We start from the raw sequence: 16,293 nt of genomic DNA on the forward strand, positions 1-16,293 counted from the left end.
CTGATACCTAGAAATGGCATGACACCTTGGGTCTAAGCTCATCGTGGGTCTGAGCAAGGACCTTTCCCAGAGGACTTCGGAATCAGCATCTGGCATTCTCTCCAGCAGGGAGGTTAGCGCAAGGCGCTTCCGTGAGCCCGTTTATCCTAACGCTGATTTACAGCGTGTCTCCTCTCATGCCAGCCTTGCCTGACAAGTTAAACAATACGGGCCCTTGAATTTATCACACTAACGCGATTACGCACTCATCCCAGAGTCCAGCCACCGTGCACTCAAGCAGAGGCCCCTTCTGTGAAATTTACGGCGGAGGCTTACACTCTTCTGGCCCCTTTAAATGGGAAAATCTTTACCTCCGTTGAGCGATGGGCTCCTTCCATAAGCTGCAAAGAACAAAAAGCCCGTCGACAAGGGCCACTCTGTCAGTTTTTACAACTGTCCCCAGGACTGCAAGATGTAAACACCATTTACAAACAAGCTTCATTTTAACCTTCCTTGGTGGAGAATGCAAAATCAATTAAGTATCTGCTGATAATGCCCCCGTATCTCGTTTTGGTGGCATTTCACAATTAATGTTGCCCATGACGCTGGCAGTGAGCCGCCTCACACAAGCCTTCTGGTTATTACGAGCGTCGCTCTGACCCACAGCAGAGCGTGCGGGCTTCAGACACAGCAGGCTGCATGGGGATTTTGCGTTTTTAAGAAATCGGCTTGTAGATGGTTAATTAAAATACACTAGAGCATAATTCAATTGGAATTGAGGCTCCCATCAAACCAAATTAGGCAGCAGAAATCTTCCCAACCTTAAAAGTACCTACTGGTTTTTCACCAGTAAAACCAGCTGTACTCAGAAACTGAACGGACATTCAAGGAAGGAAGAAAGGAAGGAAGGAAGGAAGGAAGGAAGGAAGGAAGGAATTAATTTAAGGGACATAACAGATCTTCTCAGCCAAACCCCTCATGCCTCAGTTGAGGAAAGAGGTTCAGAGAGGCCAAGTAAGCAGCCCCAAGACACAGAGCACTCAGTGAGACTTGGGACCAGAAGTGTCAAGGCCTGAACAAGGAAGGCAGCCCTACAAGGTAAGAGCATGCAACCTCTGAAGTCAGGCCTCCTGGCTTCAAGTCCCACTCTACCTTTCACTGGCTGCCAAAGCGTGGGCAGGGTGAACCTCTGTGGCCTCAGTTTTCCCATCTGTAAGTGGGGGTGTTAAGCATGTCTTTATCAAAGGTTGCTGAGAATAAACACAGCACCCAACGACTGGTTATCATTATCTGAACTCAAGTTTCCCAACTCCCTGTTCTGGGATCTATCACACACTGTTCTTTAGGGCCCCTGAGATCTGAGAATCTCTCCTATCCGGGGATGAAGGCTGCGTACACGCAAGTATCATGGGTGATGCTCCCACACAGTACCATGTGGGCGCGTGGTGGACGCGAATGGCACACGTCACGGGTCTCCTGCTTTGACCGATGGAAACTAATCTTAATTGATGGCCAATTGGAAGAGATCCAAAGATGGTCTAAAAGATGAATGACAACACGGAAGTTTATGAAATTCTAAAGTGCTGTGGAGCCCTAGATTTAATAAAATTAAGTGGCAGCAGAATATGGTCTGTAGCTTAGTGACAGTACTTTACCAGTGTCACTCTCTCCTGGTTTTGATGCTGTTCTGTGGTAACACGAGAAGGTATCGTTGCGGGAAGCTGGGCGAAGAGTACACAGGAACGTGGTACTATGTTTTGCAACTTCTTGTGAGTCTAAAAATGATTTCAAAATAAAAAACTACAATAAAATTATGAGGCAACATCTAGGAATGCCAAAAGATTAGGGGGATTCTCGGCAAGTTTTCAACATGTCAATACAGTCACAGTTTCCAGGCGGGATAGCCCCACGCGGACTTGGGAAGAGACGCTGAGTGGACATCTGGAATGACTCTAAATCAAGCTATTCAGGAAAAAAAAAATGTTTCTGTTATTTTTCCACTTACTAAAACTCAGGGAAATTTAGGTTTTGTCCAGAGTTTAAAAACTAATCACAAACAATATAAAATGGAGCTATGTATCCACTACAACTACTGATAAACATTCACAGGAAAACTTTGCAACACTAGACCCTGAAGGATGTCCAGGGACGACCAGAGAGAGATTTAAAGTCTGTGAAAATAATTGATAGAAATAATCCGTTGAGGCCCGATATGTGTCAGGTCGGCCAGTGGGTCCTTGGACATTGTTCCCACAAAAGGAAGGCTGTCATTAACCTGTCACTAACCTGGACTGACTATAGGCTGCATGGAGCGGTCCAGGTGTGCATAAGGCCCAGTGTATCCTGCAAGAGAGGAAATGGAAGGTCTAGGGGCCAGAGCACAAAACAGGCCGTTCCCATGGCGCTCATGGGTACCTAAGTGATGGCGGGACCTGGGGTGGGGAGGGAGAGGATTGCGAGAAAGGGACAAGGAATGCAGGGACCTCAGGAAGGTAGCACAGGGAGGGAGGCAGAGCCCCATCTGAGAGTGTTAAAGAGGACGTCAGTCCTAAGGGAGGGCCAGGCCTTGGTCAAGGCCAGGCAGGAAAGCAACACTCAAGGAAGGGGCCACACCAGCCCAGGAATTTGCTCTGCCCCACTGCCTCGCTGAAGGGTCCCCTCTCCCACAAGAGGGCTGTTTGGAGCTGTCACAAATTCAAGTCATCAGCCCCACGCTCACCTTGGGGACCTCATGGTACTCTTTCCATCTTGTGCGGATGAGTGTGGTTTCAGCTGCCCACCCTAAGACTTTGCCCTCAAGCATGTGTTTACATAAAAATAACCTCTGCTCATGAGCCAAATCCTAAGTGAGAGGACAAGGAGGATGGGGTTTCTCCCGGTTTCCCACCAGCCCTGTTTCTGAAACTGCACCAGCTGGGGCCAGCCAGCCTCAGACAAGTGTTCTTTACCCCGAGATGTACAGCAAGTGAGAAGGCCGGGCTGTAGATGATAATTTGGGGGAAGACAGAAGAATGGATGTCAACCCAAGTGTGCTTGAAACCAGGTCTTCCGACCAGCTCTCCGGTTCCATCAGCTGGGCCCCTCTTGGGGTCTTGGCACCCGCTGCTCCCTCTGCCTGGGACACACTTCCGAAGCTTCAGGGATCAGCCTAGATGTCCTCTCGTTGGAAAGGCCTTCCCTGATCACCCAGTCAGCCGCTCGCTGGGCTCTTACTACTATCCGTTCTCTGATACTTGTGAACCTGTCCGCTGTCCGACTTCCCCCAGGAGAATATACGCTCCGTGAGCACAGGGACCCCATCTGTCCAGCTACTGCTGCATTCCCAGCTCCTAGGACAGTGTCAGGCACAAAGCAATTCCTCAATAGGGGAGGTACAGAGCCTGAGTTAGAAGAACTGGAGAAGTTGAAGGGTCGGGCTCCCAAATATTCTTCATTAATGGCGCCGAACGATCAGGGGCAAGTCACCTCACCTCCGCGGGTCTCGGCTTCCCCAGCTGTAAAAGGGCTGTGAGCAGGATGGGAAGATGAATGAGGGAACCTGTAAGATCTTTGCCATCCCCACACTGTGGGTCAAGGTTTTCAATTATCCAAGGTACTCTTTCTTCCCTTCACCCATATGTCTGTCCATCCATCCATCCAACCATCCATCCAATCATCTTTCCTATAGGCTAGGCCCTGGGAAGATGACTTTGAGTAAGACACACTTCCTGTCTTAGGGGGATAAATAACCTTTAGCAGCACGTGGAAAGGAAGCAACTCCAGCACTGACCAGCTAAGTGCCACAGGAGACCCCGGGGTCTCTGGCCGGGCCGCAGTGGAGATGGTGGCAGGGCAGTTCACAAGGAAGGAAGACAGACTTACAGTCCCACAGAGGCAGCAGAGTGATGGGAAATGTACTGTGGTCACATCCAGGGAGTCTGGTCAAGAAACCCAAAGAGAGTCTCCGTCCAAGTCCCAACACAGATCGAGGACAAAAAAGGCTCATGCCTAAGGATCACTGTGCAGATTACCTGTCCCCTCTTTGTCACGGAAGAAACTCGAAATTCTCCTTAGAATTCTAATCGCTGCTAAGTTCCATCAATGGTTCTCAGCTATAGAGCTTAACACGGTGCCCTCACATGCACACACACGTACACGCACACCCACAGACACCCAGGGCCTCCCCACAGGCCTGATGAAGGGTCAGAGCGTGCGTATTTCTTTTGAAAGCTCCATGGGGTTCCGATGCAGCACCCTGCTTTAGAGCCCATGAGTTTCTGCAAAGTTCACTTCTCACTACAGTTGTAGAAGGGCATGTCAGTGTCAGTGACAACAACATGGAATGTATCCATGAGGATCTTGATGGACTTCCCGAAGCATCCAGGACATTCCAGCCCTAAACACTTCTATCTACTGCATCAGAACTTAACTGGTACCTGGAATCAAGTGCGTGAAAACCTGGTCTGGTGACACAGCTAGACAGTCCAGGATGAACCCCCAGCCACGCCAGCCGCACACCCGCCCCGGGAGGTGCCCCCACTGGCCCGCACGGTTCTGTGAAATGCCCTGGCCCAATGTAATGCTTTAAAAACAACTTCATAATGTACCCTGAAGTCACAGGCACAGCCCCTTGTTTATGGGCTCAGCCAGATCAGATAAAATTTCATTCTCTGAATTGGTTCCTAATTTAATTATTCCCCGGATAAGCGTTGGCCTCCTGTTGCCGCAGGGAGAAAGAGCGAGAAGGCGCTGGCGCCACAAGTCGTAGGTCTGGTGGCAGCTGGGGGCGGATGAGCCATTCTCCGGCCCCCATCAGGTCAGAGGGGGTTACGAGAGCAGGCTTGGGCAAGGTGGTCACCGATGGTCCGCCCCCAAGCCAGGCAAGAGGATGACCTGGGGTTTTACTAAGAGCTTAGGAAGAACATTCAGGGCAAGGGGACAAACTCTGAAAACCCAGATTCAATCCGGACCCTGTGTGGTCTCTTGGGGCCTCCGTTTCCCCAACTACAAAATGGGGCTATTCCCTGAAGGCCCTTCCAAACTCTAAAATTCAGACAATTCAGAGGGGGAACAGAAACCCATCTGAGAACGAAGCCTTCACAAGGGCCAGGGAAAAAAGTAAAAAAGTAAATTTAGAGCAAGCAAAAAAAAGAAAAAAGAGCAAGTAAAAATACCTCATAAACTATAACCCTAGAAATGGACACGTGTCCGCATAAAAACTTGTACGTGAATGTTTATAGAAGCATTAACCATAAGGCACCCAAGATGGAGACAATGTCTATAAAAATGTCTATAAAAGATGGTCTATCCATACAACAGAATATGATTCGGCCATCAAAAGGACTGCAGTCCTGATGCATTTACTACAACATGGGTAAACTGAGGACACGACGCCAAGCACAAGAAGCAAGTCACAAAATACACACTTTCAACGATTCCAGTTATACGACAGTCCAGAACAGAGAAACTGATAGAGACAGTAGAGTCCTCACTGCTCGGGGCTGAGGGGCGGGGGGCTATGTGTGAGCACAGAGGGGGCTCACAGCTAACGGGTACAGGCTTTTCCATCTGAGATGATGACATGTTCTAAAATGGAACGTGGTGCTGCTTGCACATATCTGTAAATATACGCAAAACTACTGAAGTCTATACTTTAAATGGGTGGATTTAATTTAAACGCGTGGTATGCGAACTACATCTCAATAAAGCTGTTAAAAAAAGAATAGGTTGAATGGACCGAAAGAGTCTGTTGCATAATTTTTAAAAATACATCAGAATGAGAACTTTGTAAGATAAATATATACACACACGCGCGCGCGCACACACACGCACACGCACACGCACACACACGCGCACACACACATGCACACACACGCACACACATACACATGCACACACGCGCGCGCGCACACACGCACACACGCGCACACACGCACACGCACGCACACACACACACACGCACGCACGCACACACGCACGCGCACACACGCACACACCTCCCTAAAGGGTTCTGCTGCTTCACGGCTGGTCCGAAAGGTACAGAGCTGATTTTCAGCGGGCAAATCTCCTTCTTCCATAAACCAAAAACACTGCTGACTCAGACGTGGGCAGGCCTGCATTTTTTCTACCAATTTGTTTCAGTTTTAACAGCCGAGAGCAAATTTCCTTTCTACCCCCCAAATGGCAACCGAGATTTCACCTAGCTTTTAAGACATCGTTTTTATTCTCTGAGCCAAATTTTGTCCAATGCAAAGGATCTGTGGGTTTGCAACCGTCGACCTGAGGGCAGGTGGGGGTTTTCTTTGTTGTTTTTTTTTTTGGTGTTTTGCCTGGAAGGTGCTTCTGAGATCACTTTGAGCGCCCACTCTTCTCTTCTCTTCTCTTCCGTACACCCCTCCGCAACTCGTTACTCACAGAGACTGCTATCGTGGGTACAAATCGCTTTTGAAAGTTAGGACGACACAAATGTCAGGCTGCTCCCACTCTCATTAATTGGAGCGTCCCTTCATCCTCTTATTTATTCTGACTGATAACTTCTTCGGCCAGTTCAGCATGTCCTACAAGCAACTATTTCCTCTGAATTTTGGAACAGTGCACATGGATTACTGGCCCACTACGGGGCTGCACAGGGCCGTTCCGGGATCATAGGATCTTTATTACGAACTGCAACAGAGAATCAGGGAGGGTCACATCACTGTGGGTCAGGCTAAAGATGACCGCAGAAAAGGCAACCGTGAGTTTCCCGCAGTTCAAGAACACCCAGACACACAGGAAGTGGTCCTTCTTAAGGGCTCACCATTTCTAAGCCTGGACAATAAGGAACAGAATAAGGAATGTTCACCGATGGGTCAAAGTAAGAACGAACTGGATGGCCCATCAGGGCAGCGTGGGGCCTTGAACCCCGGCTCCACATGCCTCTCCTCTCAGACTACCTCCCTCCCTCCCTTCCTCGCCCACGTGGGGCTCAGCATCCAGGGAGTCCAAGAAAGGAAACATTCCTAACCACAGGGATGCCTGACATTCCTAGTCAGGAGGCTATGCCCTTTGCAAGGTGGAGATAGGGAAGGCAAGACAGAGGATTCCTGCTACCTCAACCAAGTCTGGGGCTAAGGTAACAGGTGCAGCGTCCGAGGAGGAGGGGGCCCCACCCAAGGGAAAGGCCTTGGACAGCTGGGAAGCAGGCACAAACAAGCCCTGGTACCAAGCTCCCAGAGGCCAGGAATGCCCATGCCCGCCTCTCCTCTCTCCTCCACCCTGTGATGACAGAGAGGTTGCCAGATTTGGGGCTGGCCTATCACCCAGGTTGGCTGTCTCCAACAGGCCAGCGGACCTCCATTTCTCCATTTGTTAAGACTCTGGGAGACGGGGTTTCTATCCAGGGCTGCCACAGAGGGTTTTGAGAACAACTCCCCCAACCTCACACGCACACACACACACACACCACCAGGAACAGAAATCCTGGCCCAGCCCAACTGCAGTCCCCATCCTCTCACTCAGGAGAAGGGGGCAGAGACCACCTAAGTGGTAAAATTCCATCTCCATTTACTATGCTCTTCATAGTAAAATGAAAAAGCCAAACTGTCCCCAAGAATATCGTGGAGGATGATATCCGTCAGAGGCCTTCAGTGTTCAACCCTGAGCCAGAAAAGAGAACTTCCCGCTCCCACCACCAGACCACAGAATAGACGCCAAGCCTCCGTTCTTCTCCACATCGTCCTAAAGCAACAGCAATTCTGAAATCCAGCATGTGGTTACGTGACCCAGAGATGAGCCAGCTGCAGCCAACCCCCCACCTGGATGTCCAGGAACCTGAGGACAGAGCAGCCAGACGATCTCACGGGACCTGAGCCAACACTCGGCCATCCTCGGAGTGGCTGCAACGGAACAGACAGCAGGATCACAAATGGACCAGGAAGCACAAGCACTACCAGGTCCGGATTCCCCAGGGCAACCCTGCTCTCTTACAATCCTGGAGCTCCCTTACGTGCACAAGCAAAAATGGTTGTCTGTGTGAACATTTGGAAGACTCTTTATATAAACAGGTTCACAAATCAGAGGAAATAATCCTCTGTAGACCAATAGTCTGATTCAGGGCTTGGAAATTATGGTCCCAATAAATACACGCCAGGATATACTTTATATTTTTAATGCAAATATTTACATTCCAAACAAAGGCGCATGGAACTGAAAGCCAAGCTATTTACACCAGCTATAAGAAACACTAACAGCCCCCATATTTCTTCCCTGAGTAGATGGGTCCTGTTTATATTTCTGAAACACCAATCAAATTTCTATAACATTTCTCCCCAAGACTCTCCAGACACACACACACAAAAACCTGTTTAATGGCCCAAAAACCTAAAGCCAGGAAATCCAAGGTGATTACATTAGGCTCTTGACTCCTTCAAAAATTTAGTGGCAAGTGTTAACTCCTGTATCGTGCTACCAGATTGGGGGGGTTCTTTTATGCCTTCTGGGTGCACACCCAGGGGCCCATGTAAAGTCCACAACAGTGCAGGAAAAATGGGCTTTTGGAAGAATCATTTTTAAATGATGCATTAGTTCCATAAATGGCAGTCTCTCCCAACTCTGTGTGGGCCTAGCTAGGGGCAGGCCTCCCAGACACCCTCCTCACCCTTGAAAGGCTCACCGGGCCAGAGCAGGCAGACGGCACCCAGGAAACTAGTGGGAGCAGAGTAGAATGCAGAAGCTCAGAGCAGGAAAGTAACCCTTGGCTGGGGGACGGAGGGACACGGGGGCGATGAGGCAGACATGGGATGAGTTACTGGCAAAGGTTTCCTGAAGGTGATGGAGGCCGTGGGGCCTCGTGCGGGAACCCAAAGGAGGCAGACAAGGTTCTCCTGGCCAGGCTCTTGGGCAGCCCGCACCTCGACTCCGCATGAACTGCCATCCAGTTACAAGGCAGCCTTGGGGTCCAGGACTACCCCTTATCTCACTGTGGTGATCACTCCCACGCGCTGCAGAAAACAACACCGAGCTGACAGGCCTTGCTGCCTAACCTCAATGCCCCCCGCTCCCCATGGGCCCCATGTGCCAACCCCCGCCAAGGGCCAGCCCCTGGGCTCAGCATTTACTATTCGCTGGCAGCAAGGGACTCTTCTTGTCCACTCCTGATGTTTCCTTACACGTGGAGAGCACTCTGCCCGTGTGTCTACACCTGGCAGTGTCCACACTGTCCCAGAAGTGTGGAAGGAGGACCTGGACATGAGGAGCCCGGCCGCGCCTTTTCCCACCCAGAGGATGCATTCCACCCTGCTAGCTGCCGGTGGAGGAGGAAGGCTGCCCGTTTCCCACTCTGCCTGTGACTGGGGGACGGGGGGCGTAGGGGGGCCGCTGGCCCGACTGCGCTGTGCTCTCAGTTCAGGACTGTGACGCCGACTTACCCACCAGTTCAGCCACTTTCTCCAACGTCTGCTTCAGTCGGAGACAAACGCCACGTTTTTAACTCCACCCATCTTCCTCCTGCCCTCTCTCTCCCCAGAGGTTCAGAACTCCTGTAATATGCTACCGACTTGGGGATTCTTTTATGCCAGGAAGAGGGGGCTCAACTTGGGGAGACCCCTTGTGCCCTAGGTTGTACAACTTCTAAACACAATACAAAGTAGAAATTATCAACCCCCTTTTACCGATGAGCAAACTGCGGCACAAGGAGGTTAAGCCACTTGCCCGGGTCACGGTAATGGAACAAAGAAACAGAGGACTCCGGCCCTGGTCAGTATGGTGTCAGGGCTCACCCACCACCTGGGCTGCCTCTCCAAGGGTCTCCTAAGGGATTCAACCCCCAGGCTAAAACAACGTCTGCAAGGAAGCACCAAACTCCTGGTGTCATGGGGGCAGACAGAGCTACCCAACCCCTTTCAGCAACGGGAGGACACAATAATCCACCTTCCCAGACCTCTCAGAGTCTGGAAGGCAGGTCCCAAGGTCGCAGCAAAGGTGCCACAGGCCCAGGCCCTTGGGGTAGGCCCCTGCAAGGGCACAGCTGACAGGACAGAACTTTCCCTGAGACCCAGGGCCGCCCTGGGAGGGACCAAACCACTACCCCTCGGGGCCTTGCCTCCCACACCCAGACCACCACTGACATTTTTGCCACAGGGAGCAATTGGATCGGTGGGACTGTATTCCATTTCAAGAGAAAATGTGAAGCAACCAGGTCCCAGCACATTGCAGGAAAAAATAATTGCGCCCAGCCTGCATCTAATTATTTGCCCATGTTGGGGTATTTTCCAGGCACCTGGGTGACTAGGCTGCCTGCTTCAATATTTTCACCACAAACACAATTCTGGAAAGCATCCAAGTTTCCATTATAATGACACCCTCTGCTTCTGACGATCTGCCAACCTCACTTTCTTCTGAGACCCAAAAGGCCTGGACCAGGATGGGTTCTAGAAATGTAGTATAGATGTCAGGGAGAGAGAGCCTGGCCCAGAGAGGGAACCCCTGCAAGCCTGCTCAGGGCTCCTTCAAGCTTAGCGGCTCCAGACATAACACTGAAAAGCAAGCTACCCCAGCACGTTTCCGGCGAGACCTGCCCGGTCTGCCCTCTGCTTAATTGTGACAAGTGGGAACACAGCTGAACTGATCCGCGGCCTGACCACAGAGCGAGCTGAAAGGGTCAGAAAGCGGCTATTGACCCGGCCCCTCCTCGCACACATGAAGAAACAGCCCCGGGAGGTGAAGCAACCCGCCAAAGAAAACCCGAATAGGATCTAGGAGTCCTGGGGATCCTGGCCTTATGAAGTGTCAGAGAAGCCCTCTGAAGTAGAATTTGCTAGAAATCGTGAATACACACACCCACCATCTTCATCCGAAGTTGTACATGCAATTTCTGGGAGTCCGGACACATCCTCTGTCCCTGGTTATGAGCTCTAGAATAACCCAAGAGCCAACGTTTCTTGAGTGCCTACTGTGTGCCAGGCACTGCTCCAAGCACCTGGCAGGTGTCAACGCACGTACAGGATAGCAGCCGTCAGGCCAGGACATGAAGTCACCTCGCACCACTCCAAGCTCAGAGCCGCTAACCAGGTCCTGCCACGCTCTCAGCAGCATTACGTAACCGACTTGTGCAAGCTCTCGCCCACTACTGAGTGCTTCCCTGGTGCTGAGTGCTGCCTCTCGGCCCGCGCACCTGGCCCAGGACCCACACCTGGGGCCCTGCATACATGCTGCACGTCACTACCACGGATGAAAGAGACACAGCTCGAGCTTCCCTCGCATCCCTTTTGAAACCAGCCGAGACGGAGAACCTGCTTTCCATGGCACCTCTCCCTAACTTAACCACTTGCTGATTCACACCCGCCTTCCCCTGCTGGGGAAGCCACAATTGTCAGTCTCCACCCCCTCTCCTTCCCCTCCTTCCTCCACTGTCATTTTTTCATCCTTCCTCCTGTACATCTGGATGGCTGCAAACTTGGCCTATGTGATCTCGAACAGCCTCCCCGCCCTCTCATTGAGACAAAGGGGGACACCTGCCTGACCTGCCTGGCACAGGGCCAGCTGGGAACCAGTAGGGGCCCAGCAAACGACAGCTGTCGTGACCAAATGTCTACCTCCCCAACCCCCATAGGCTAAAAAAAAAAAAAAAAAAAAATCTGTATTGGACCAAATCAACACAAAACCTTTACTCTTCTTCCCAGCTATCTAGATGGGATACACTAACTAGGAAACTGCCACCTTTATGCTTTGTTTCGTGCTGTGAAAACACGGATCATCTTCTCCCCAGGCTTTACTGTAAGGGACGGGCGTCTCAGGAAGGAAATCAGACCTTAGCACTTGAGAACAATGAAGAAATACATTGTGCATGTCCAAACACTCCGTCTCCCAGTACCCGCTCGGCTAAGTGAGAACACAGTCTCCTGATTCACACGCCAGACACAAAATCACCCATGGAAGTGAGTATCACTCCTGAGCCTCCCAGCACACAGACCGGAAGGGAAGACAAGTTGCATTATTCTCAGCAACGACTGGAACCGTCGCTTCTGCATGACACGCTGCCGAAGAGGAGCCCGCTGGTTGGCTGCTCACATAAATGACACTCCCGTGCCAGCTGCTACTTTTAAACATAGTTTCTGCTTTTCGAATTTAAGAAAATTCCTCTCTCTGACACATGGCTGCAAATGGCATCTGTGTAAGCCTGCACCTACTGAGGCCCCGGCAAGGGGATGGGGTCCGAACAAGCGGACGAGAAAAGTGGGAGCTGCAACTGCAGGGAGTGTGCATTCACCTAGGAACCTCTGAGAGGCTCCAGCACAGCATGGCAAGGGAGCTGGGGATCGGCGACCTGTGCTGACTTTCCACTTTCAGGCTGTGTGACCTTGGGCAAGTCACCCAACTGCTCTGAGCCTCAATTTCTGTAAAAGGAGACTCCTCCCCAACGACCCACCCCCTCCAGCACTGTTCTTGCCACACTGTCCTTCCCAGCTCCAGGTTTATTTGACAAGCTGGTACAGGCATTTCTGTCCACTCCCCTCCTGCAAGGGCTGGGACTGGGCCTGTCTTATCACTGTACCATCCCCAGATGCTCTGCCATGGGATCTATTTGGTCAATGAAATTATATGAAAAGTTTGAGCATGGAGTCCCTTCCCACATGATGGCAATTCATCAAGTAGCTACCCAATGAATGCACGACCCACAAGCTCGTGAAGGAGCCTGGCACGTGGCCACAGGCACGTGGGCACCCACCAACTCTTAGTCCCTGAGCCCTTGGGGGTGTGATTCACATGTCCTATCATGTGTCACATCTCCCTGACCATGGGACATTCCTCCCATTATACAGACACAGGGCCAGATGTCAAGCTTCAAGCCTCCTGGTGCTGTACCCACCCCAACCTTTTACTCGACCTCTGGAATTTGAGCCCACACTTAAATATCCACGCTTGAGAATTCTCTTGAAAATTAACAAGACCTGCAAGTCTGTTTTTCTCCAGCTGGCTGAGGCTGAGTCAAAGTTGCCCCCTATAGGTGGGGCACGGGTTCACCTGTTCAGGGTAGCTCCAGAATCTCCCTCCCCTCCCTCTCCCCCTACTCTTGCAACGGCAATTCCAGCTGGGCCCTAGATGGCCTTGGACAACCACAGTCTTATCACAACCCAGTACTAATCTAAAGCTTCTGACAGTGCAGGTTCAAAAGGCCTGGGGTTCCCATGGCCCAGTTGGTTAACTTGGAGTTTCTTTTATGCTCTTCTCTAAACACCAAATAAGCACAATCCACTTCCCAACCTCTCCCAACCTCTCTTGCAAACATTGCCTCTTTCAGATACAGAGATTAATCTTCTCTCTTTCTGGCATGAGGAAAACCAAATGCCTCTCCTCTCCTGGCCAGGGCCAGCAGCAACAGAGGAGAGAAGGGTACAGAGAGCAGCCCACAGAGATGCCACAGTGACAGTGCTGGGATCCCGGGCCAAGACCGTGGTTCAGGCATCACAAGCTCTAGGCATCAAAGAAAAGCAAGGCCTAGGTGTAACCCACTCTGGACAGACCTGCCCCCCTGCCCCCTCCCTCCATATCCTGGATGAATTAATGCTGCTTGCTGCAGCCACAAGCCAGCTCACTGCAGTCATGCAATGATCCGAAGAGAAAAGACAGACATTGTTGAATTTCCTTCCCAGGGCCCTAGAGAAGGTTCTCCTGGGGAGCTAGACCTTGAAGGGAAAGCCAGACCCGCAGCTCCACTTCTGGCTCAAATATACACTGAGAGGGAGACCATGGCAAGCGGCTTCACCTTGCTGGCTCACGTTCCCCATCCAGGAAGAAACAAGAAGAACATTTTCCTGCCAATCTTCCAGGAGTATTGTAAAGAAAAACTTATTTGATAAAAACTAATTAAAAGATGTTTTTATTCACATGCTATTTTAAGCAAAATCATATATGACTTGTACACATTTAGCTACCAATTAAAACATCCTGATTCAACATGCAGTTTGTAAAATTAATAAGCACCATGTTCTCTAAGGGAGGATTCCTGTTCTGCAAGGGGTGGGGGGCAGGAAAGCTCTGACGGAGAGCCTTGTGGGAAGGTCCTAGAGGAACTTCGGGCAAATCTCCAGACCTCAGTTTCCTCCTGGGCCCCGCAGGGGGTGCAGATGCCCTCAAGGTGGCTTTCTGCTCCTTCGCTGGGTGGCTGTCCTCATAGCAACAGCGACTGATAAAGAAAGAGGGGCTGGGGGCACTCCCAAGGAGCCTAGAACCGGAGCCCCCTGCTCAATTTCACTAACAGCGCGCCAAATCCCTTCACGGGGCGTCCTGGGGCTTCCTGAGAATACAACTTCATTCCCCAAACTCCGTGCCATTAACTCACCCAGTGTACGCCGGGAACTGGAAAATGCCCCTCGCCCCCCAGGAGCTAGCCTCAGCCCCAGCCTCGCCGCCTGCTTCTCGAACCTCCCTACGCGAGGCGCAGACGTCCAGCCGCCAGCAGCCGGCAACCGAGCCCCAGCCTTCAGTGTGTCCGCCGGCCTCTCCAGCCGCGAGGGCCGAGCCAGGGCGCGGGGCGGGCGGGCAACGTGGGCACCAGGGCCGCGACGGGGCGGCCAAGCAGCCGCGCCCAGGACCCAGGCGGCTCGGAATCCTAAACACACACGCACACACGCGCGCGTACGCCGGCCAACCCATTCGCCCGGAGGAGTCGGAAGGCGCTTCCACAGCTCTTCATTCATTCCCCAAAGGCGAGGTTCCCTTCACCCGGGAGCCTCCATCCCGCCATCCTCGCGGGCTCCAAGAGGGCCAATTGCGCCACGCGTCCTCTCCACCCGCACACACACCCCGACACCCTCGCGCTCCAGCACGATTGCCAGCGTCGCCCCCGCACAGGGGCCGCTACCTCCCCGCCTCCCCACAGCTTCGCCGCCCCGCAGCCCCTGCTCCCCGCCGCCGCCGCCGCGCCGTGCCGCTCAGACCTGCCGCGCTCCGCTCGCCGCGCCCAGCCGGCCGGGGACGCCACCGCCGAGAAGCGCCGGCAACTCCGAGTGCCGCCGCCTCCGGAGCCACGGCCGGCAGCCGAGAAGGAGCAGGGGGCGGAGGGCCGAGAGGAAGGAGGAGGGGGCGGGGAGCAAAAGTTCAGGCCGCTCCGGGCCCGGCCGCGCCTCCGTCTCCTCCCACGCCCGCCCCCGCGGTGTCCCCTCCCGGAACCGGGTCCCACAGGCGTCGGTGCCTGCCCCCGCCCCCCCTCCTCCACCCAAAGCGGCCGTGGGACTGGAGCGGGAGGTCGGGAGGCGGCTCCCAGCGGGAGTCGGGAAGAGAGAGGCGGATGCCCGCTTACCTGCCCGGGGCTGCGCCTGGAAACTTCCCCGAAGTGCGCGGGGGAGCGAAGCATCTGGCTGGGGGAATTCCCGCCCCCCACCCCCCAACGCGAGCTCACACGGCGAAAGCACCGGTGTATCTGTCCGTCCGTCCTCCGTCTGAAGCTTCCAGAGCCGGGCGGCGGGAGGGCGCCCCGATTCCGACTCCTGGGGCCGTTCTTCTGGGCAGCCGGCCCGTGCGTGCCCCGCGGGGTGCGCCCCCCGCCGGCCTCCGGCTGCCCGCAGCGCCACCACCCCTTCTGGTCCCCTGTCCCCGAGCTCCGGCTGCATTCTCTCGAGCCAGCAAGGGGGCATGCGAGCCCCGGCGCCGCCTCCGGGCAGCCCTTCCCGCGGGGTCCCCGGCGCGCGGGGGGCCCGGAGGTGGCCGGGACCGGCGGCGAGGGGCTGCCCCCGCTAGTGACCGTGGGGGCCTCGGGGAGGCTGGGCCGAGGGACGCGGGGCTCAAACCTGCCTCGGCTCGGCGCGCTCGCAAGTTCATTGTCTGCCTGGGCCGCCGCCGCCGCCACCGCGCCGGGAGCATCGCGGGGAGTGAGGCTGCGCGCAGCCTCCCGCCGGCCCGGACTCCCTACGCCCAGCCCCGCCGCCGCCCGCGCTGCCCGGCCGGAACGCAGAGGGGCGCCGGAGCCCGGAGCCAGACCTCCACCCGCCGCTCCTCGCAGCCCCCACCCCCGCGCCCGGCACCCAACTTGTACCTGAGAAGCCCGAGTCCAACCCCGGAGCCTCTGCGGCTCCGGCTCCGCGGGAGCGCGCCCAGCCCCGCGCCTCGAGCCCCGCATCCAGGGCGCGTCAACCTGACTCCCCGAGCGCAGGGAGGAAAAGTTTGGGAGTGACGTGCAGATGGCGAATGAAACCTCCGAAGAGAACCCTCCCCCCGCCCCATGTCGCGCTGACACACATCAGCTCTAGTCTGGAATGTGAGATCAAGGCGTGTGCGCGGCGCGGTGGGTTTGGTCCCCGCCCCCTCCCCTTTCAAGTAAACAAGGTTTGTGTGATGCGGTGGTTCTAAATAGAAAGCAAA

General features: G+C 53.8%; 1 protein-coding gene across 5 annotated transcripts in view; it reads right to left on the reverse strand.

The window, feature by feature from the left end:
- The window catches only part of CHST15 (carbohydrate sulfotransferase 15), a 77,640-nt gene extending 61,568 nt beyond the window's left edge, over positions 1 to 16,072 (reverse strand). For 2 of the 5 annotated variants that reach the window (XM_019807918.2, XM_034663399.1), the window contains exon 1: positions 15,968 to 16,072. The gene's annotated coding sequence lies outside the window, so the exon portion shown is untranslated. Of the gene's footprint in view, positions 1 to 14,873; positions 15,001 to 15,235; positions 15,315 to 15,967 lie in introns of those variants that run through there. The other 3 variants (XM_034663398.1, XM_034663397.1, XM_034663396.1) reach the window with 3 other exon arrangements.
- Between the last annotated feature and the right edge of the window lie 221 nt (positions 16,073 to 16,293).

This window comes from Ailuropoda melanoleuca, chromosome 6, assembly GCF_002007445.2.
Source record: "Ailuropoda melanoleuca isolate Jingjing chromosome 6, ASM200744v2, whole genome shotgun sequence".
NCBI classification, from domain to species: Eukaryota; Metazoa; Chordata; class Mammalia; order Carnivora; family Ursidae; genus Ailuropoda; species Ailuropoda melanoleuca.